The sequence below is a fragment of the Anabrus simplex genome, chromosome 1, assembly GCF_040414725.1.
Source record: "Anabrus simplex isolate iqAnaSimp1 chromosome 1, ASM4041472v1, whole genome shotgun sequence".
NCBI lineage: Eukaryota > Metazoa > Arthropoda > Insecta > Orthoptera > Tettigoniidae > Anabrus > Anabrus simplex.
Genome location: NC_090265.1, coordinates 1,398,856,231 through 1,398,879,446, shown reverse-complemented (window position 1 = coordinate 1,398,879,446; position 23,216 = coordinate 1,398,856,231). Strand labels below are relative to the sequence as shown.

General features: G+C 39.0%; 1 protein-coding gene across 7 annotated transcripts in view; it reads right to left on the bottom strand.

Annotated features, from left to right (window-relative positions):
* The window catches only part of LOC136858365 (integumentary mucin A.1), an 86,439-nt gene extending 64,522 nt beyond the window's left edge, over nt 1-21,917 (bottom strand). For 2 of the 7 annotated variants that reach the window (XM_068225523.1, XM_068225524.1), the window contains exon 1: nt 21,753-21,916. The gene's annotated coding sequence lies outside the window, so the exon portion shown is untranslated. Of the gene's footprint in view, nt 1-8,531; nt 8,657-16,701; nt 16,764-21,752 lie in introns of those variants that run through there. The other 5 variants (XM_068225525.1, XM_068225529.1, XM_067137850.2 and 2 more) reach the window with 5 other exon arrangements.
* Between the last annotated feature and the right edge of the window lie 1,299 nt (nt 21,918-23,216).

The following is a 23,216-nucleotide window of genomic DNA, read 5'->3' as shown; positions in this document are numbered from 1 at the left end:
AGCTTAGCCGAGCAGCCCAGAGACGAAGCGTTGATCCGAGCCATACCGAGCGGCACCGATGCACAGTGCATGGAGCTCTTGCGCCTCACTCTGCACGCGTGAGATTTTGGGCGTTTGAGAGGCCCTGCCATAGAGGTTGAAAGAATACAGTTTGCTGTCATGATGTTCTTTTCATAATTACGTATTAATATATTTTAAGGGCAGTCACTGAACTTGGCCGGCATCGACTTGAGGGAGGACTGTTTCCGTATGTCGTATGATGCAGAGTTACCTTTGCCAGTAGCCTGGTAATCCCAAGTGAAAATATCAAAGGGATGCTTTGCCAAGAGGTACTGCGGTATATGAAACTAAATGTTTCGGTGAGGTTTTACATTTTAGGAAATTTCAGATATCGCCTGAACGATTTCTTTTATCAAATTACGAGTTTCACCTGAGCGAAGCGACTGGTAACAGCTAATAAGTGATAAATATGAAACTTCAGTGAAAGAAGGAGGGAATACAATTTCAGTGCCTCAGAATTTTTCGGATGTATTACAAATTCTGGAAGCGTGGACGTCATTTTATGTCTTATATTGCACCCATAAGCGAATGTGCATAATAAATGCATATATTAAATGTTTAATAATTCGCATATGGGAATACTGCCGTAGGCTGCGAAAAGCTTGCAGTCTCACAAAGCAACAGTCAGGCGCCGTTCAGACTGAAAATATATCCACAGAATACGTCTTAAGGCACGAACAGGAAGTAGCTAGCCTGAGTGGTACGTCCAATTATGTTTTATGATGCCGACGAGAAGTGGAAACTTTCTATCCAGTTCCCAGGCGAATCCGCACGTCGAAATTTGCCCTGCCTAGAAGAGCGAGTGAGACACGAATAATGCCCGTCATCCCTTGGCAGAAAATAGAAGAATCCAAACTACTAAGAGCGCGAACGTCTCAGCCAATCACAAAATTGCAAATTTTAATGTCTTGTCATAGCGGGAATCTACAGCTAGTTTTTCGCCATTTGGTGCCCGAAGCAGCTGTGAAATATTGTGTCCTGACTTCAAACAATATTTAAGGATTCATCAGTGCAAATGTGTGGTTAATCAGTGGTTAAATAAGTAATTTTCAACTTTACATGGAAGAGTGGTATCGCCCAGGAAGTGAACAGTCATGGCGGGAAGGCGCCGTACTCTTATAGAAAATAGAGCCAGTGACGCGCGCCGTCGTATAAATTAACCTGTGATCGTTTCTCATAACGCAATATAACACATAAATCGGACCAAAATTAGGAATGTTTTGAGCACATTTCCTAAAATTCTAACCTACGGACATATGATAAATCGGTCCCAAGGGCAGGATCATTACGCCACATCCTTTCCACGGAACTATTTTCGAAGTGGGGGGAGGACTGTTTACAAAAACGAAGACACCAGTGTGGTGAACGTCAGTCTTGTACGAAATCTCAGTCTCGTCGGAATTCTCAGTCTTGGGGTGAAACTTCAGTCTAGTACGAACTTGCAGTCTTGGAGAATTTCAATCTTGTAAGAATTCGCAGTCTTATACAGTAGTTGGCATCCGAGTGCGTAATGTATTTATTTGTGTGAGTAATATATTAGCCGAAATGAACACTTTGACAAACTTTTATTCAACTTTACTTTATGCAGAGATAATCAGGCAATTAAATTAACAAATGACAATGGTAGTCATATTCTCAACATTTGCCATGAATGAACTTAAAATGCTAGGACCGAGATGAACAATGAATTTCTTCGTAACACGTAGCAGCATAACATTTTCCCTAGTTCACGTGTAGCTTGTAGATTTCGTGGAAAAGTCATATTTTGGAGGACGATTATTATAAAATTCTCCACATCATCGGGAACATTACATTTAAATGTTTCCACACTCTCATAGAACTATTATTGCAAGGGAGATATTTGGGGAGCAGAATTTAGTCAAGCCAGTTACAGGGAGAAGAACTCTGTTTTCGCTTGTGGAATGCTGCGGTACTAAGACCTTGAGTCCAGTGTTATGGTCAGAGAAGGTGAATAACCAATAATCCGTTACACAAACAAACTGAGAGGGGTGAAGGAGACTACAGCAGGAGGCTAGGCAGGTAGCGGAGTCCAGACTTTCAACTTCACGTCAGGTGCTCAATGCAGTGTCATTGAATATTCTTCGTAGGAGTGTTAAAATGCGAGTGCTAATATAAATATGGACGTGTGCAACGCTATTGTAAAAATGCATCAAGTTTGCGTGTGTGACCTCTTGGATAACATCAGCTTGAATATGGAGTACTAAATTCATCATGACGGGGTCCGGAGGATGATCTGACCTGCCTCCAGCACAAATAAGGTAAATGAGCAAAATGTAAATATGTAGGACTATGAACAATCGATGATCAAAAATGTAGTTTAGAATTTTAGATAGGATTGTAAATAATTCACGGATCGGATGGTAATAAAAAAATTAGAATCGTATAATAACAATAATAATAATAATAATAATAATAATAATAATAATAATAATAATAATAATAATAATAATAATAATAATAATAATAATAAAGTGTTAGTGAGTGTTATTTGCGCAGTTTCCTTAAGTTTATGTTTTTCATATTATTTCTGGATCATTTTGAAGTAAGTCATTTTGATATATGAGAATTCTATTTTACTAAGAAATTAACATACTGTGTAGTGCAGATTTTTATGTGATGATAATAATAATAATAGCTGTGGTAATGAGCGGTATTTTTTGTTGACGTTTTGATTTTGTAGATGCTGCCATGTTAGTTTAAATGTTTACTTTTGCTATTAGCGCATTCAGTTTATTATTTCATGTTCTGTAATCATTCTTCAGATGATCGTTTCCGGTAGCTCTCATAATTTGTACTTAGCGACGATCTGGTTGATACGCGAGAGTGAATTTCTTTATTGTAACGTGGTTACACATTTCGATAGCCGTGTTTTTGAGAGGCAATCTCGTTATTTCAGTTAATTAATTAGTGACAGGAAGCCATTGATAAGTTAGCTCTGATATTTCATAATATGTGAAACGGTGGATGATCAAAATAACGTGCAAAGTAATAGTAATATCCCCGATGATCTGCGGTGAGAAATGAAAAATGTGATATTTGGACCATGTCATTAATAATGTCGTGTAAATGGATGTGTGAACGACACAGTTATTTCGCCCGCCGGATACGAGCGAGGCCGTATTATGAGTTACTACGTTGAGAATATTGATGAATAAGTAGAATTGAGAGGTGAATAATTTAACCGAGAGTGTTAAATATGCGACGACATGTGTTATGGTTGTAGGCGGAAAGCCTGTATTGGTTCAAATAGTTTCCAGGGAAAATAAATGCTCGGAAAATATGCAATTTAGAGTCCGAGAAAAATTATGAACAGAGCGACCAATCAATGTGTGTTTCGACAGTCATGTATAATCATTGATGACATGTAATACCAATAATTATTTTCCGTAAAGATTGAATGGGGTCATGTCCAGACATTTTCGTCTGAGGTTAGAAGATTGCCATCAAATTCACGTAATTTTGCTACTTGAATCAGGGTAATATTCTATACTGCGATATTGCGCATTTTTATTTTAAATTTTACTAAGCAGCGATTTTTGGTATCTAGATTTTTATTATGATATCATTTCTTTTTGTATATTTTTGTCACCGTATTATTTTAAAATCTGATACGTGAATTGTGTTTGATTTAATGTCTGTAGATAAAATAAGATAGGTGTAGTCAGGTTGTTTTAATTTCAGTTTTTCATGGGAGCAGTGTTTCTCCATTGACATGTTCATTTATGTAAATAAGATTTCATGTGTTAGGGTAAGAGATCATCGATTAGTTCATAGTCAAAACCATAGTAGCGGTATGCTCATACCAAAAGACAGTCAGTAATCACCAAGCCTTAGAAATCCACTACATTTCAGTTAGGCAAATGAAGCGATCTTTAATGAGTAGTTGTATAACAAGTGCCGCAGATGACTTATATAAATAAGATGAAATCTGCCTCCATCTAGAGTTGGTACCACACAAATATGCATTCGCAATGAAAATGCAGGCAGCGGCAAACTAGGTAAAGTTAACGATGTAAGGGGATCGCTTTCATTTGAGATGTAAACTTGAGGCACTTGGCCTAATTAATTTAAGTATTTTAAGCGTCCAGACTATCACAGTTAAGTAAATAAAGTGTAACAAACTAAAGGAGTGGTGGTATCACTCAGGTGTTCAGTTCAATAAATTTTCTTGTTTTCAGCCACGAGTAGTTTAAATATGTGGCAAAGGTTGTATAACGGATAAAGTACCATGTTCATGGTTGTTTTATTTTCCCTCTTTTTCTTTTATTGTTACACATGGTTAGTGCATTCTAGTATAACTTTAGAGTTGGGTGCTTCCCAAATGAATTTAAACACGGGTTAAATGTTTGATACACACCTCAAGTCAATGTAAATTGGATGAATTAACAAAATTAATTAATTAATTTCTGAATTTATTTTGAGAGGACATGTTCCAAGGTATTGTAAATCATTTATTCAAATGAGGCTGTATTTCTGACCAGTGTTTAAATGTGGTCACGTCATCATCATAGAGACAGTGCTTCGATGTAATCCACAATATTTAAGTGTAATCGACCTTCAGTCGAAATTTATTAAGGCAGATAATTAACTTATTGTAATGCAGATCTTTTAATTGTTTAAAATTTTAATTTCATTTCACGTTATTTTATTTCACACCATTTTACTTTCAAATTTACACTTTGCAAATTTTGTTAAATAAACCATTTTATTTATTTAAATTTTCATTCTGTAATGGAGTTTGAATAGTTACTCGTCATGGTACTATGTTGTCTCCATTACATTCATGCGTTCATATCATTTGTCTGCATCTCCGCGTGTGGAATATCGTGACTGTATGGCCTTTTCATTAATTGCTGATGGTGAGCCATCTAGTGGTGGATTTAGTACTAATAATTCGAAGTGACTAGTTGGTGCTGCTATCTGGCCACCAAAAGATAAGCTTGCTCGGCCGTGAACGGTGGCTCTAACAATCAACGTGGGCAGTTGTTCTAATTCTTGGCTTTAAACTGGAAGACGCGTTGAGCTAATCTCTGCTGGTTGTGCTTTAAAGATACAAATTATCTTACAAGAAGGGAAGATGGTGTGGATATTTGACCCCGGTTGATGGATACTCCATCTGGCATAAGTGCCGAAGATGTGGTTTGTTTTTGTATGATTTAATTTCTCGTAAACACCGACCTCGTAGGTAGCTTCATTGAATGTCATGACTGTTTTAAACTGAGGGACTAATCCTGTTCTTTAATGATGTTATGGCGCAGAGTACTTAAGTCTACGATATGTGAGAATTTCTAAAGGTGATTTTTGGGTCATTTGTGGTTTAAAAAAATTTTAGAGTCTAAAACTGGTCATAGTCGTCAACTTGTAATGTGAAAATATTTGGGGTTTCAATTTAATTTAAGAAGATAATTATATGTTAATTTTAGCTTCTGCATTCAGTTATATTAGGTTTCGTGCACGAAAGGAATAATTATGTTCAAGGAGCTCCGACAAGATAGTGTACGAATTAATTGTATAACCTTAAAAGCTTGGTTTTATTTCATTTCCTGTTTTAAAACATAATCAAATATTTATTATTTAAAATATTTTCAAGCCATTTTGGGCTATTAAAAGAAAAACTAGTGGCTTAAATGAAAGCTGATCTAATGACTAACTCGGTACATCGTGTTCTCATTTGATCATGGCGGTCGTCTTGTATAACACAGCTGTGTAATAGAATGCAAACGCAATGGGGGCGTTGGTGTGTTGAATCTGACATTTGAGTATCTGCTTATTATTGTGGTCTTGACATTCATCTGATTTGGAATTTTTGCCTGCATGGGATGATTTCTGCTGTGTTTGACTTACTCTTTCGATTTTAGTTATCGTATCTGGCCGATATTGGATTATTTTATCCTACTTCTGGATTTTATTGCACGTTCTTGAATTATTTCTTCGATTTCTGACAAAGTGTGCTTCGTGGGTACTTACTGTTTTCACGCAACCTTGAAAACCGAGATAGTCCATTAGATAGGTTTTCATTGTCCATTCTGTGATGGTTGATTCAATTATTTAATTTTCAATCGAACCTCCTTTATTTATTATTCTAAAAAGGTTTCCTGTTTTCTTTCAATAATTGTTGATGTAAGAATTTAATTTTCAACTGGGTTATTTTTTATTTGATCTGAATAGTATTCAGTATTTAACGTATTATTAAATTAAAAAAGGAAAAGGGTAATTTTTGAGGTCGGTAAATTATAAATGTTTGAATTATTAAAGTTTTCTTTAAATTGATCAAGGAATTATTATTTCAGCCAATTAGTTAAACTTATTTTAAGTTGATTCGCTTGGTCTCTTGTGCCCAGTGCTTCCTCAATCAGCGACGGCCTTTTGGTTGGGATAATTGTAAGTATTTCCTTTAAATTTTGCTTATTTATCCCAGGTCGTGCTAACACTCTTGACTTTAACCTTACGTTGTGAGACATTCAGTCTTTGCGTACCGTCATTTAATAGTTTAATTTACCCCATCTTTCATTTCCTCACCCCCCGATCGACGTGTGGCCCATCAACCCGAGGGATCCAAGGACGCAACACCCCTGAGGAAGAAGAGTCTACATGAGGCGGTAGGTATTTTTAATGTCATTATTTTCAGGAGCAGCCGGCGCGCATATCAAGAAAGAAGACCACCGCCTTGGGTGCCTTTAAAAGGGCACAATATCTGTCTCGTTCTTAGACAGGTATCAGATCCAAAAAATGATACTTGAATATTGTGTTTTAATTGATAGATCTACTTGTCACCCTGGTTCTTGTACCGTACAGAGAAAACTTTCACTCCTGCCGGGTCATGAAGAGAGATTAACTTAATCTTTACTATCAAGGCAACAGTCTCAAATTGTCTTTGTCAGTATAGTAGAATAATAAAATGCCAAAGAAATGTGGAGTAATAATTCATCTTTTCGGAGCAGGAAACTGAAGGAAAGAAAAGGAAGTGTTCTCGTGCACCAGTATTAGTGAGATAAATCAGACAGATGGCCAGCATTTGTAGAGGAATGAATACGGTGTAGAAAGCCTGGCTAACCAGAAGTTCCTAAAGTTGCATGCGCAAAGTGCAACGTATACTTATGCTTTACGTTGTCATCAAACTGCTTCAAAACATTCCATACGAAGTAGTTAAATAGTGACATTCTAGGTTAATTCGTTTATTTAATTTATACCACTTATACTTTATGAGGTGTCTCTAATGTTCCTGAAACCATATTCGAGTAGTATAAAGGATCCCGTAATTGTAGGCACGATATAGGCTTTTGCGCTTATAACCTGCCAAGAAAACAAGGTGAAACTCTTTATGTTTCCCAGAGAAATTGGTTCGGCGTCTTCAGAAGAAAAGCTCGACCGTTTAAGCGGAAGACTTCTCCAATAAAAGTATAAAATATGTGCGATCCCCCTCGCAGCTGTTTTTACCTGTCATATCTCCAGAAATATCAACTATGGAATGTAATATGCACAATATGTAGCTCCGATTTATTTTATTTTAAATATTTTAGTTTTTTACTTAAAACACTAAATACCGCATTCCTATATAGCGGACCAGAATGCCGATCAAGTGGATGCGCGGTTTGAGTCACGTAGCTATAAGCTTGCATTCGGGAAATAGTGGGTTCATCCCCAGTGTCGGCAACCTTGAAAATGGTTTTCGGTGGTTTCCCATTTTCACACAAGGCAAATGGCGGGGATGCACATTAATTAAGGCCACGGTCGCTTCCTTCCTACTCCTATCAATTTCCTATCCCATCGTTCCATGTTTCGGTGTGATGTAAATCAAATTGTTGAAGACCTCCACAACAAACACCCGGGAATGCTATTTACTTTCGCCACCTGTCAAATTGAAATAAAGTAATAATACAGAGGAATATGAAATTATGATATTTTGTCTAGTGTTGAACTAAATTGTTACTAAAACTGCGTTTACTGTTTACGGTCATGTTATTTATGTGACAAGCACATACCTCTCAGTTCAACAATGAATTAGTTATTACTTCTGTGTTACTGTCGTATTTGATTAATCAAAACAATCGCTTCGAGATTTTTCTTAGCGCACGTATCGCTGCGGGCAATACATATGCTTGTGATGAAACATTATCAGTCAGGTACTACATCAAATAGAAGCAGTGTTCATCCTCAAGCGATGTTAATTTAGACGGCGTGTAAAAGCGGCCACTTCTATTATGACACCAAATTTTGATAAAAAAAATGGCAGTAAATGAATTCAACGTGTAACATCGAACTGTTTAGAACAAGTTTGATACTCTCAGTGAAATGCTAAGTTAATTTTATGTCCATGATTATATGGGTTTTTATTGAAAACGTTTGAAGATAAATAATGTTGATGATAACTTCAATAATAGGTCTCTAAAAATGCTGAATATGTACGTTAATTATTAGTTACGGTAGAACTGAAAAAAAAAATGACTTACGTTCCAGTGCAGTAGGATAATATAAGACTCAGTATCCGAAGTGATCCGACCCTTGGTCAGATGGTCCAATTTCGGTTCGATCCTTTATGCAATCACGGTTTGCAGGCCTGTTATACAGGTATGCTAAAAGTGAAAGGAACTGTATATTGTTTCTTCAATCAATCAATACTGATCTGCATTTTGGGCAGTCGCCCAGGTGGCAGATTCCCTATTTGTTGTTTTCCTAGCCTTTTCCTAAATGAATTCAAAGAAACTGGAAATTTATTGAACATCTCTCTTGGTAAGTTATTCCAATCCCTAACTCCCCTTCCTATAAATGAATATTTGCCCCAGTTTGTCCTCTTGAATTCCAACTTTATCTTCATATTGTGATCTTTCCTACTTTTATAAACGCCATTCAAACTTATTCGTCTACTAATGTCATTCCACGCCATCTCTCCTCTGACAGCCCGGAACATACCACTTAGTCGAGCAGCTCTCTTTCTTTCTCTCAATTCTTCCCAACCCAAACATTGCAACATTTTTGTAACGCTACTCTTTTGTCGGAAATCGCCCAGAACAAATCGAGCTGCTTTTCTTTGGATTTTTTCCAGTTCTTGAATCAGGTAATCCTGGTGAGGGTCCCATACACTGGAACCATACTCTAGTTGGGGTCTTACCAGAGACTTATATGCACTCTCCTTTACATCCTTACTACAACCCCTAAACACCCTCATAACCATGTGCAGAGATCTGTACCCTTTATTTACAATTCCATTTATGTGATTACCCCAATGAAGATCTTTCCTTATATTAACACCTAGATACTTACAATGATCCCCAAAAGGAACTTTCACCCCATCAACGCAGTAATTAAAACTGAGAGGACTTTTCCTATTTGTGAAACTCACAACCTGACTTTTAACCCCGTTTATCAACATACCATTGCCTGCTGTCCATCTCACAACATTTTCGAGGTCACGTTGCAGTTGCTCACAATCTTGTAACTTATTTATCACTCTATAGAGAATAACATCATCCGCAAAAAGCCTTACCTTCGATTCCACTCCTTTACTCATATAATTTATATATATAAGAAAACATAAAGATCCGATAATACTGCCTTGAGGAATTCCCCTCTTAATTATTACAGGGTCAGATGAAGCTTCACCTACTCTAATTCTCTGAGATCTATTTTCTAGAAATACAGCAACCCATTCAGTCACTCTTTTGTCTAGTCCAATTGCACTCATTTTTGCCAGTAGTCTCCCATGATCCACCCTATCAAATGCTTTAGACAAGTCAATCGCGATACAGTCCATTTGACCTCCTAAATCCAAGATATCTGCTATATCTTGCTGGAATCCTACAAGTTGAGCTTCAGTGGAATAACCTTTCCTAAAACCGAATTGCCTTCTATCGAACCAGTTATTAATTTCATAAACATGTCTAATATAATCAGAAAGAATGCCTTCCCAAAGCTTACATACAATGCATGTCAAACTTACTGGCCTGTAATTTTCAGCTTTATATCTATCACCCTTTCCTTTATACACAGGGGCAACTATAGCAACTCTCCATTCATCTGGTATAGCTCCTCCGACCAAACAATAATCAAATAAGTACTTCAGATGTGGTACTATATCCCAACCCATTGTCTTTAGTATATCCCCAGAAATCTGATCAATTCCAGTCGCTTTTCTAGATTTTAACTTTTGTATCTTATTGTAAATGTCATTGTAATCATATGTAAATTTTATTACTTCTTTGGCCTTAGTCTCCTCCTCTATCTCGACATTATCCTTGTAACCAACAATCTTTACATACTGCTGACTGAATACTTCTGCCTTTTGAAGATCCTCACATATACACTCCCCTTGTTCATTAATTATTCCTGGAATGTCCTTCTTGGAACCTGTTTCTGCCTTAAAATACCTCTACATACCCTTCCATTTTTCACTAAAATTCGTATGACTTCCAATTATGCTTGCCATCATATTATCCTTAGCTGCCTTCTTTGCTAGATTCAATTTTCTAGTAAGTTCCTTCAATTTCTCCTCACTTCCACAGCCATTTCTAACTCTATTTCTTTCCAGTCTGCACCTCCTTCTTAGTCTCGTTATTTCTCTATTATAATAAGGTGGGTCTTTACGATTCCTTACCACACTTAATGGTACAAACCTGTTTCCGCATTCCTCAACAATTTCTTTAATCCCATCCCAGAGTCTGTTTACATTTATATTTACCCTTTTCCACCGATCATAGTTACTTTTTAGAAACTGCCTCATGGCTGCTTTATCAGCCATGTGGTACTGCCTAACAGTCCTACTTTTAAGACCTTCCTTTCTATCACATTTATTTTTAACTACCACAAAAACAGCTTCATGATCACTAATACCATCTATTACTTCAGTTTCCCTATAGAGCTCATCTGGTTTTATCAGCACGACATCCAGGATATTTTTCCCTCTGGTTGGTACCATCACTTTTTGAATCAGCTGTCCTTCCCATATTAAGTTATTTGCCATTTGTTGGTCATGCTTTCTGTCGTTCGCATTTCCTTCCCAATTGACATCTGGCAAATTCAGATCTCCCGCTACAATCACATTTCTTTCCATGTCGTTTCCCACATAGCTGACTATCCTATCAAATAATTCTGAATCCGCGTCAGTGCTACCCTTTCCCGATCTGTACACTCCAAATATATCAAGTTGCCTATTATCTTTAGAAATGAGCCTTACGCCTAGAATTTCATGTGTCTCATCTTTAACTTTTTCGTAGCTTACAAATTCTTCTTTCACCAGAATGAACACTCCGCCTCCCACCCTTCCTATCCTATCTCTACGATACACACTCCAGTGCCGTGAGAAAATTTCTGCATCCATTATATCATTTCTCAGCCATGATTCAACTCCTATTACAATATCTGGTGAATATATATATATATATATATATATATATATATATATATATATATATATATATTAAATTACTTAATTCTATTCCTTTCCTTACAATACTTCTACAGTTCAACACTAACAATTTTATGTCATCCCTACTTGATTTCCAGTTCCCTGTTCCCTTATCACCGCTCCCTAGGCCATCCCGTTTCCCTGAATGTACCTCCCTATTACCCTTCCAAACAAATTTCCTAACTTAAACGTACCACTGCGGTTTAAATGAAGGCCATCTGAGCGCAGATCCCTATCTCCTACCCACCCATTTGGATCTAGAAATTTCACTCCCAGTTTCCCACATACCCACTCCATAGTCTCATTTAAATCCCCAATCACCCTCCAGTCAGTATCCCTTATACACAGTATTCCACTAATAACAATCTCCGCTTTCTTAAATTTCACCCGTGGTGCATTTACCAGATCCCACACATCTCCAACTATGTTGATACTTATATCAGCTTGCCTTACGTTGTTGGTACCAACGTGAAACACTACCACCTTCTCCTTCCCCTCCTCCCTCTCTTCTACTTTCCTCAACATCTGCCTCAACCTAATTCCTGGATAACACTCTACCCTGGTACCCTTTCCTCCACACACTTTCCCCACGTGTCTAACGATGGAATCTCCCATGACCAGAGCCTCAACCCTACCCACCTCGTTTGATCCCCTCCCCTCCTGGTCAGCCCTATCTTTCCTGATAACTGCAGAAGCTACTTCCTCCTCCCTTTTCTCCTTCCCATGACCCTGTTCCACCTATCTTTTCCTATCATCTACTCTACACTTTCCTTTCCTACCTTTTCCCTTCCTCCTACTCCCACACATCTCAGCAACAGTTCCCTGTCCCTCATTTTCCCTCTGTTGTTCTACCTGGAGTGACTCGTACCGACTTTGCACAGACACCTGTCCTGAATTCTGATCCTGAATAGAGCTCGTAGCCTGCAATCTCCTTCCCCTCAGAACATTAGACCACCTGTCTTCTACAACTCCTCCCTTTCCTTCCCCTCCCTCTTGTACACCTACTGTAACCTGTACGTTGTTTGAGGGAGTCCTATCTTCCTTCCTGTCTTCTGTGAGAATCCTAATTATCTCCCTCAAACTTTCCAACTCCTCCCTCATACCCCTCAATGCCTCGCCACACCCACAGAAACTACACTCGCGCTCCTTAGCCATTCTTTACGGGGGGAAAATGAAATTAAAAATAAAATAACTTATTTGCAAAAAATAAATGAATGGAGGGATATATTGTATGGGATAATACACAACAATAAGGTAATTAATATACGACTACACTACAGTACTACTTATTCGTGCTCTATTTTTTATCCTACAACCCCTGACAGGATAAAAACTGCTGTTAATTACTGAATATCGAAAGTAATAGCCTACACAAGAACTACACAATTCCAAACTGCAATTAAGCCTATTCTAATTACAACAACAGTATTTTAGTACGAGTTTCTACGGATACCTCTACTACACCAGTACTACACAAATATTTTACAATAATAAAATAATCACACTAAATTCTAATAGGATATTACTCGTATACTACTGTACAGTACACTACAGTAATGTTAAACTACTTTCAGACGTATCCTAATTACGGAACCGTACCGTATGTCACTAAACTAAGCACAACAGAAATGAAATTTGCAAGAACTACTGTACTCAAAGATTACCAACGAAGCTAAATGCTTAGACAAATTATTAATTAGTATTATGGTCTAATAGATACACACGAATATAGCAGGCAAGATACGGCACTATCTAAATGTACTGTATCTATACTACAATGTATCTACACTACACTATCCTGTGTTTGGTTAAATGCTTAAGTATCGAAAAGATTGCCGTACACGAAGAAAAACACGAATATAACTGGCAAGATACTATCTAATATATTATACCTTATCTTCACTACAATTCTACTGAAATGTGGTTATGTGATTATTACAGCTGGTGGATTACTATTATTTTCCCTACTCCACGGGACGGAGAATAAAAGTGTCCTTAATTAGGCCTACTGAAAAATACGAGGTTGTCTACAGTAATTTCTCAAATATTTCTATCAAAACTACTACTACTACTACTGCTCCAGGGACTTGAACTGCAATTACTGGGATATATGAACTTTATTATTATTAGCTAACCGCTCATAAATACTGAAAGATCGAGGGAGCGAGATATAAATTACGGATACTTTAACTACCTACTTAGAAGTACCAATGAATGGAATACAAGATCAGCTGATTTTTATTTATATTTACTTGACTACACTACACCCTTTGTTCACAACTTAGCCAACAATGCAATATTTGAATATGAGGACGGACAATAATCAATAACAATACAACGACTGTTAACTATTACCGTGTAATCTCTTTAAATGGAGGTTTACAGGCGTATCGTGTTTTATTTTATGTAGTAAATTATTACCTTCGCGATAGTTTGAACGGATATCTATACGAAATACCGGAGAAGTTGCTGCAGAAGTTACGGTACTATTCCTTATGATAACCTACCTTTGTAAGTATAACCAACGAACCTACAGATATTTACAAATATTTTTAAAGTTAATATTTCCTAAACCTAAAATCGAAACAAGGTACACCTAGCTAGCCTACTTAACCTAGAAAACGTAATTTACTGAAGACCAACTGAATTACTTGTTACAAAATTTAAATAAATGTCACTACTCCCAATTTCTACCAACAAGCACTAAACACCACTATATAAACAGCACTAAATGAATCAGATAGACACAAAATTTAGCTATTTCAATAGGTTTTCACTACTTTATCACTACAATAATGCAAGAGCTCTCTCAACAGCCAACCGTTCTCAAGCGCATCCAACAATGCTAACCCTCCATCCCTCTCCTATCGTGACGTCACCCCTGACACCAACTCATCCCAGTTCACAAAATTCAACACTCCAGTCACCAGCCGAGACGGAAGCCACCAAGATGGACATAGAAATAGCAAGACCAACGCCGACACCACCGCCCGAGTCCAATAACAACACTAGCTGCGTGATACGTGGCCTTACCCTCTGAATTTTGCTGCCAGATCTCACCTTTGAGTAAAATAATTATTTTTAAAATCTTAATCGATGCTATTTGTGTTACAATACATCTTAGTATCTAAATGCATGGGACAATATGTTTTCTGTCAATAAAATTAATTACGGAGCAGAGGGAAGTCACAATAGACTATGTATTGAAAAGTTATTTATTAATAGATTGAGCAATTAATTAATTAATTAATGATACTAATAGCATCTGCACAATTCAAGTTAGGTCTCACCAGGTGAAGCACAAATAACCAAAAAGTGTATACCTGGATACTTCAAAGACCATCTAATTTTCTCACGTTGCCTTAAGGACATTTTTGGAACAATAAATTTCACTTTATATTAAGTGATGCTGCAAATTTGACTTTCGTGAGATATATAATTAATTTATACTTATTACCATAGAGTTCACATTTGTTTTTAATAATGGTTGTGACCACTGCTGGTGGTGATTACGATAATTACTGTTGTGTGGGGAAATACTACTAGTCAACTCTGGTCAGTGGGGAAGAAGGAATACGTCTATCCCTGTAAAGGATGAAGGTTTCAATAAAATAGTTGGCCGGGCTGAGTGGCTCAGACAGTTAAGGCGCTGGCCTTTTGACCCAAACATGGCAGGTTCGATCCTGCCTCAGTCCAATGTTATTTGATGGTGCTCAAATACGTCGGTCTTGTGTCGGTAGATTTACTGACACGTAAAAGAACTCCTATGGGACCAAATTCCGCCACCATGGCGTCTCCGAAAACCGTAAGAATGTAGTTATTGGGACGTAAAAACAATAGCATTATGGCTAGAAAATTAGAGGCGAAAACCACAAAGGGAGGGATAATGAAACACTACCTATGCCACGCAAGAACTCCGTATATTTTGGGTCGAAAGAGAATAAGAGTTAACCTGGAGGCAAGGAAAATAAGGAATATCTAAGAGAGAGAAACGTGGCAGAAATAATTGGAAGCAATGCGGGACTCCTAGTTGAAAACGCCTGCTACGAATTTGAAAGTTCCCTGGCAGTAGTCACTAATGGCAGGCAGAGAATAGGCCTACCACGGACATTTTCTATGCTGCAACTCACAGGGGATGAGCGAGCATTAGACAGGTAAGACTGAAATTTAATCCTTTCGTACATCGCTTCTCAAAATTCGAAAAACGATTCACGTTCTTTTATTACGGCTGGGGAACGACTCAACTTTATTCCCGGACCCCGCTGTGCCAAAAACGCATAACCAAACTGGAAGTCGGCCTCCCCCACCATGCCCAACTGTATTATCCGCGGCGTGGATCTCGCCTTCACGGATGGAGTACTCCTCTGCTACCTCGAGAATAAAGGCGTGCCAGTCCTAAAACTGTCCAGGATATTAGAAAATCTAATACCAACGGACAAGGTCCTGATACATCTAGCATCCGAAAAAGCCGTCCAGAATGCCTTGAACTGGGGCATATATATAAATGGAGTGCCACATTTTGCAGAACCGTGTTGCTCACCGAACCCGGTAACCAAGTCACCCCCATGCTCCCCACCTCCATAGTCCCCAAATTCTGAAACCAAGCCACCTCCACACACCCCACCAACACAGCCTCCATTCCATGTACACACCACCCCCAGTACAACTATTACCACTACCATTGCCACTACCCCCGCCCACACTCCCATAACCACAACAGTCACGTTCCATCCCTCCCCTATCGTGACGTCACCCCTGACACCAACTCACCCCAGTTCACAAAATGCAACACTCCAGTCACCAGCCGAGACGGAAGCCACCAAGATGGACATAGAAATAGCAAGACCAACGCCGACACCACCGCCCGAGTCCAATAACAACACTAGCTGCGTGATACGTGGCCTGAATCCTTGGATACCCATGGAAATCATCAACCACGAGCTGCGCCAAGCAGGACTGCACCTGAAGAGAGCAACCCGAATCCACAACGCAGCCGGGCCCACCTACATGGTGAGACTCAAACTCCAGCCACCCGATGATGTTCAGCGCCTTATCCACCAGGGGATTCAGCTCTTCGGCCGCCATCATCGAGTGGAACCATCACGCTCTCCCCCACAACACTCCACCCGCCCTACCACATCTCAGAACTGTCCCCGGCTCCCTCCTCTACACCACCTACCTAACCCATATAACCATTCCTACCTTCTCCACTCACTTACCTGGTAAACATATCTTCCTTCTACCAGCAAATCCTAGACCTCCTTCTCCCCAGCACACCAATCTAAATATAATAATGTAAATTGTAATAATTATACTTGTAACATGTAACCAACTATATCTGTAACAAAACCAAATAAAAAGCACAAGAGCAGATGCACACCCCTTAGCCAAGAGGCCAACCCCCATCACCTCCAATAAATTTACATCACCGTTTTATCCCTCTTCCAACTCCTTCAAACCTTCCAAACCCGCCAAATCTCCTGGCCAGAGAGAAGGCGTTACCTTCTAGGTAGCCCACCCCCTCCCCTTCGCGGAAGGGAATGAAAATCCTTCCAAGGTCCTAGGTCCTTTCATAGTCCTAATACTTTGCTGTATGCCGCACGGTGTGTCAAGAAAAGTAACAGAGCATGGAGAAGGTGCCTTTCACTGCTAGTCGACGGTTATCTTCTTCAGGGAAATGGACGAAATGAAGAATAAAGTCAAACCATCCCCATGGCTCTAGAGCCCTCGTCCCTGATGAGCCTTGACCTACAAAGAGCCAGCACATGGCACTAGCAACCACACCAGGAAGAAGTAAACGTAAACCTCTCCTTATCAATTTGCCGTCAGGAAGTGCATCCGTGTCCAAAGCTGGGTCTAGTCCTTACAAGCTCTACAGATATCAGCCATTACCCGATCAGGGTGTGGGTAGAGTGACGGAGAAATAAATGAAGAAGGGAAGGAGAATAAAATAATAATAATAATAATAATAATAATAATAATAATAATAATAATAATAATAATTCGAACCTCACTGACGGCCGCCCTGAAGATCGTTTTCCGTGGTTTCGCATTTTCACACCAGGCACGACCGCCTCCTTCCCACTCCTAGCCTTTCCTATTCCATCGTCATCGTAAGACCTATCTGTGTCGGTGCGACGTAAAGCAAATTGTAAATAATAATAATAATAATAATAATAATAATAATAATAATAATAATAAAACGAAATGAAATGAAATGGCGTATGACTTTTAGTGCCGGGAGTGTCCGAGGCCATGTTCGGCTCGCCAGGTGCAGGTCGTTTGATTTGACACCCGTAGGCGACCTGCGCGTCGTGACGATGATGAAGACGACACATACACCCAGCCCCCGTGCCAGAGAAATTAACCAATTATGGTTAAAATCCCCGACCCTGCCGGGAATCGAACCCGGGACCCCTGTGACCAAAGGCTAGCACGCTAACCATTTAGCCACGGAGCCGGACATAATAATAATAATAATAATAATAATAATAATAATAATAATAATAATAATAGTAATAGTAATAATAATAATAATAATAGATGTATTAGGTGTTTATGATATCCGGGTAATAGGAGATAACGAGGAAGAGATAGGCGATACTAAAATTTTCTTAACATGTTCTCAAGGGGGACAACACTATGTGGGCTGGAACTGCTCATCAGAAATATTATTGCACTTAACGTACGTTTCTGTTATGCACTTAAATGAGTGGATGATTTGAGTAGATTTAGCTGTTAGAGAAATTAGGACAAGAATTGTTCAGTCTGTTCACCATGTCAGGGTGCAAATGAGGAGTGCTTGTTCTAAAGGTGCTATTTCCACTTCCAAAAAATAAATCAGTATTTCTTCCACATGCGTTACAGTAGTTGAATATTATCGAATGCATTGAGCAATCCAGACCAGGAAGATGTAATTCCTTAAAGGTGGTACCAAACCCAATCGAGGGTACGTTCCATGAACCTTGTATTTTAAGTTCCTTGCGCCTTTCCCACCACTCTCTTAATGTGAAAATACTACCTTGTGGGCAGACACTCTTCAAAATAGAATTTGTTTGAGAAGTTTTAATAAAGGCAGAGTGACATCGGAGTCAGGTCAACAGCAAGGAGAGGATAGTGCTAATGGGCAATTTGAACGTGGCAGCTGGAAATAGAACTGACTGGTATGAGAAACGTGACGAGTAAATGCGGGGTAGGTATGGAAGCTAACAGGATTGGCAGCGTCTACTGGACTTCTGAGCTACTATGGGATTAGCAGTTACGAATGCATTCCTCAAGTAATAAAGTTATTCATCGCAACACTGGGCACCATATCGATAATATACCACAATCGAATTCGAATTCAGGCATTCTGTCAGAAATGTGTGATTGTTCTAATCTGTACAGAACTACAGTAAGATCAGAGAGATGCGATCAATGGTTGAGAGTAAGATGGATGAAAACCATTGTGGTTTTGCAGACCACTGAGGGGCTCTCAATATCAGATTTTCTGTATGTGCCAGGTAATTGAATAATGCTACGAGGGGAAGACGGGGATAGCCATTTATGTTAACGCTTCGTAGATCTATAAAGGACATAACACAGAGTACTCAAGGAAAATAATGTTACCCGTACTGAGGGATTATGGGGGTTAAGGGTTGATTATTAAAAATCATCAAAAGCATGAATATTGACAAGTGAAAACAGATGGAGAATGAGTTCAGCTTTCAAGGTACTTATAGTGGTTAGACAAGGCTGTAATCCGTCACCTTTGTTGTTCAAAGTTTACGTGGATCTCCTACTGAAAGGTGTACAGTTGCATGGAAGGATTCCTTTAGGTGAAAATGTAGTAAGCACTTTGGTCTTCGCCGACGTCTTGGTCTAGTAGCAGACTTTACTCAAAGCTTTGCAATCTTGGAACTTGAAAATAGGAGCAGAAATATGACATGAAAGTTATCATCTCCAAACCTAAGGTGATATCGGTTGGGAAGAAACCCAAGAGTTGATTCAATGTCAGATCGGTAACATAATTAAAATCCCTTAAGCAGGTAATTAGGATGTGTATTCTCCCATCAGGGTTATACAGTAAGATTGAATCAAGGAGCATCAAAGCTAATGCAGTGAATTCGCAGTTGCGATCACCGGTATTCCGAAAAAAAGAAGTCGGTTCCGGAAAAATACTCTGTTCAGACCGGTTTATTTCCAGACGGACTTTCTGTACGAGAGTGAAGTCTGGGTTGACTCAACATATCTTATTTAGAAGAAAGGCACATGAAAGTAGCGAGTACAAACGCTGATACAAACAGGAAAGAACAATAGCAGTGAGGTATTCGGAATATTGAGGTTAAGGCTAATTTGTAAATTAACTCGAAGGATAAAGAGGTACGCATAAACTGGCTTCAGTGGTCGGGTCTTGTGAGGTGATTGGAGGAGGATAGGTTACGTAGGAGAATAATAGTCTAGGCGTTGGAGTGTAAGAGAAGAAGAGGTAGAGCAAGACGGCGATGGTTAGGTTCAGTTTCTGATTATTGAAAAGGAAATGGTGTGGAACTAAATGAGGCCACAGTGCTAGCTACATAAAGAGAATTGTGGAGGCATTTTGCAAATTCGCACAGGCTGGCAGACTGAACGTGGAAAGGCATAACAGTATATAAAAATGTATGTATGCACGTATGATACTACTACTACTAGCATGTGCCTGGCGTGAAACTGGGAAACCATAGAAAATCATCTTCAAGGCTGCCGACAGCGGGGCTCGGACCCACTATCTCCCGGATGCAAGCACACAGCTGCGCACCCCTAACCGCACAGCAATACTAATAATAATAATTAGAAAGTAATGCGTAAAGCGCGTGTTTATCTGCGGACGACATCGAGAGAAGGCGCAATATCTAACATTCACTCCTAAGTTACTGACGTTCTACCAATGTAGTCTAGGCCTGGGGTCAGACAGCAGCATGCTCATCAGATGTGCATATACTGTATTCGTCACTAATATAATATTGATTTGAGTGAATAAAGTGAGGTACACTTAACCTGATCGAACATACTTGGAAAAGAAAGAAAATGCTGCTCTTGATCATACTACTCTAGGGTTTCCATGATTTCTAGTCCTGAGTTCTTGATGCAAGCTGCGGATGTTGGAATTGCTGTACTTGACGGCCATGTACCATGGACACTGCGTTACAAAGACGCTTAAATATGTAACATTCTCATCAGCATGCAGAACATGGTTACATCTACGTTTATAATTTTCATGTTCCGTATTGATGCCAATATAATAATTGTAGACAAAATGAATTGAATACTAATTTTATATTGTATTGATCAGGTGGATTACCTCATCTGTCTACAGTTATGGTTACATTTGTCATTATGTGGTCACTAGGCGGAATGGCTCAGACTGTAGAATCCTGGGCTTCTTAGCCAATGTACTGTAGGCGGGTTCGACTTCCAGGCTTGGTCCGGTGGTACTTGAAGATGCTCAAATACACCGGGCCCTTGCCGATAGATATAATGGCACGTAAAATAAGTCCTGCGACACAGAACTCAGACACCTCAGTGTCTCCAGTAACCGTATCTGTAGTTAGTAGTATGATAAGTCAGCTGTATTTGGTCCGTTCCAAGATCTAAAATAATGCACTGTTCTATTATGAACTAAAATCACTTATCATTGTATATTAAAATCAAATTTAATTGCGAAAAATGATGGATAAATATATAATAAATGTTCGATAAAGTAAAATTTATAACCGCTTATTTTGTACCTAAGGAAGATTTTAAGTTACCATAGCTTGTCTTTATGAATAGTAATCAAAATATGTTGTAGATAGTCTACGTCTAAAACGTCCATATTAATAATCTCACCGTGGTAACAACATATGAAGTCCTGAACACCTCCACATGAAGCATGAACAACAAACTACTTCATATAACAACGTTTATATGAGAAATTAAATTCCTTATGGTGGCCATTACATAAACTAATAAACTAAGCCTGCATATTGGTGTACTATACACGAAATAATACTATTCAATATCTTATTTACTATCACCGCCCTGTGTGAAAAACTGCACCTACTGAATTGGCTCAAAATTGATGACTAATCACAAAGCAACCTTTATTATATTTACATTATTAGTATCTCCTGTGCGTTAAGTTCATAAAACACTTTAAATTTAACACATGACGACTTAATAATAAAGGCTCTGTCCATTTTATTCGCGTAATAAAATATACTTTTGAATATATTTCCATAAATACGGTAAATATTTTGTTATCATTGCTTACCTTAGTCTTGTGCGTGTCCCACTTACGACGCTACACCGTAAAGTGTGCACTCCAGTCACATTTCCTCGACTGCCACGATAACAACACGATAAGACTTACTAAACTCAAAGTACAGCTGCAGATACTAGAATACATCCTAGAGCTTCATGCTCAACGGTACTCGGGAGATCATAACATAATGAACAAGAAATGATGTGTTCAGATTCCACATTCCAAATAATCAGAAATATTTTATATCAATTATTAACAAGGTTAACAGCTTATTTCGTAGTTGACCTTCTGCATATAATAAGTCCATCACAGTCAGTTCGTTATGACACTTAAGGGGTAATTCTTCTTCTTCTTAATCTGTTTACCGTTCCAGGGTCGGTTTTTTTCCTCGGACTCAGCGGGAGATCCCACCTCTGCCGCCAGGGCAGTGTCCTGGATCTTTCAGACTTTGAGTCGGGGATACATCTGGGGAGGAGGATCAGTACCTCGCCCAAGCAGCTTCAACTGCTATGCTGAACGGGGGCCTTGTGGAGGGATGGGAAGATTGGATGGGACAGGCAAGGATGAGGGAAGGAAGCGGCCGTGGCCTTAAGTTAGGTACCATCCCGGCATTTGCCTGGAGGAGAAGTGGGAAACCACGGAAAACCACTTCAAGGAGGCTGAGGTGGGAATCGAACCCACCTCTACTCAGTTGACCTCTCGAGGCTGAGTAAACCCCGTTCCAGCCCTCGTACCACTTTTTAAATTTCGTGGCAGAGCCGGGAATCGAACCCGGACCTCCCGGGATGGCAGCTAATCACGCTAATCACTACACCACAGAGGCGGACTAAAAGGTAATTACGTAATCAAATTAATGATAATTGCTGCCCTGTTTCGACAGTTTCTGTTTACAGACACCCAACATTGCAGTCATCAACCTATTGCCGAATTATTTTAAACTTGTGATGAAATTAACTCAATTCCGGGCTGAGTCGCTCGGACGGTAGAACGCTAGCCTTCCAAGCTCAAGATGATGGATTCCATTCCATCCAGTCCAGTGGTATTTGCACGTGCTTGAACACACAGCCTCATGCCGATAGATTTACCTTCACGTGGAAAGCTCCTACGGGAGAGAATTTCGCCACTTAGACGCCTCCGAAAACTGTAAAGTAATTATTAGTATTATTATCGAGAAGAATGTTGCAATTGGGAGACACCTCAGTGGCAATGCTGGCTTATAGTGTATAGCGACGAAGATAAATAATTAAACTTCGATTATAACGAAGGTAATACAGCATACAATTGAATTAAATTTGTGAGAAGCACAAACTTTATTATTATTATTATTATTATTATTATTATTATTATTATTATTATTATTATTATTATTATCATCATCATCATCATCATCATCTGTTTACCCTCCAGGGTCGGATTTTCCCTCGGACACAGCGAGGGATCCCACCTCTACCGCCTCAAGGGCAGTGTCCTGGA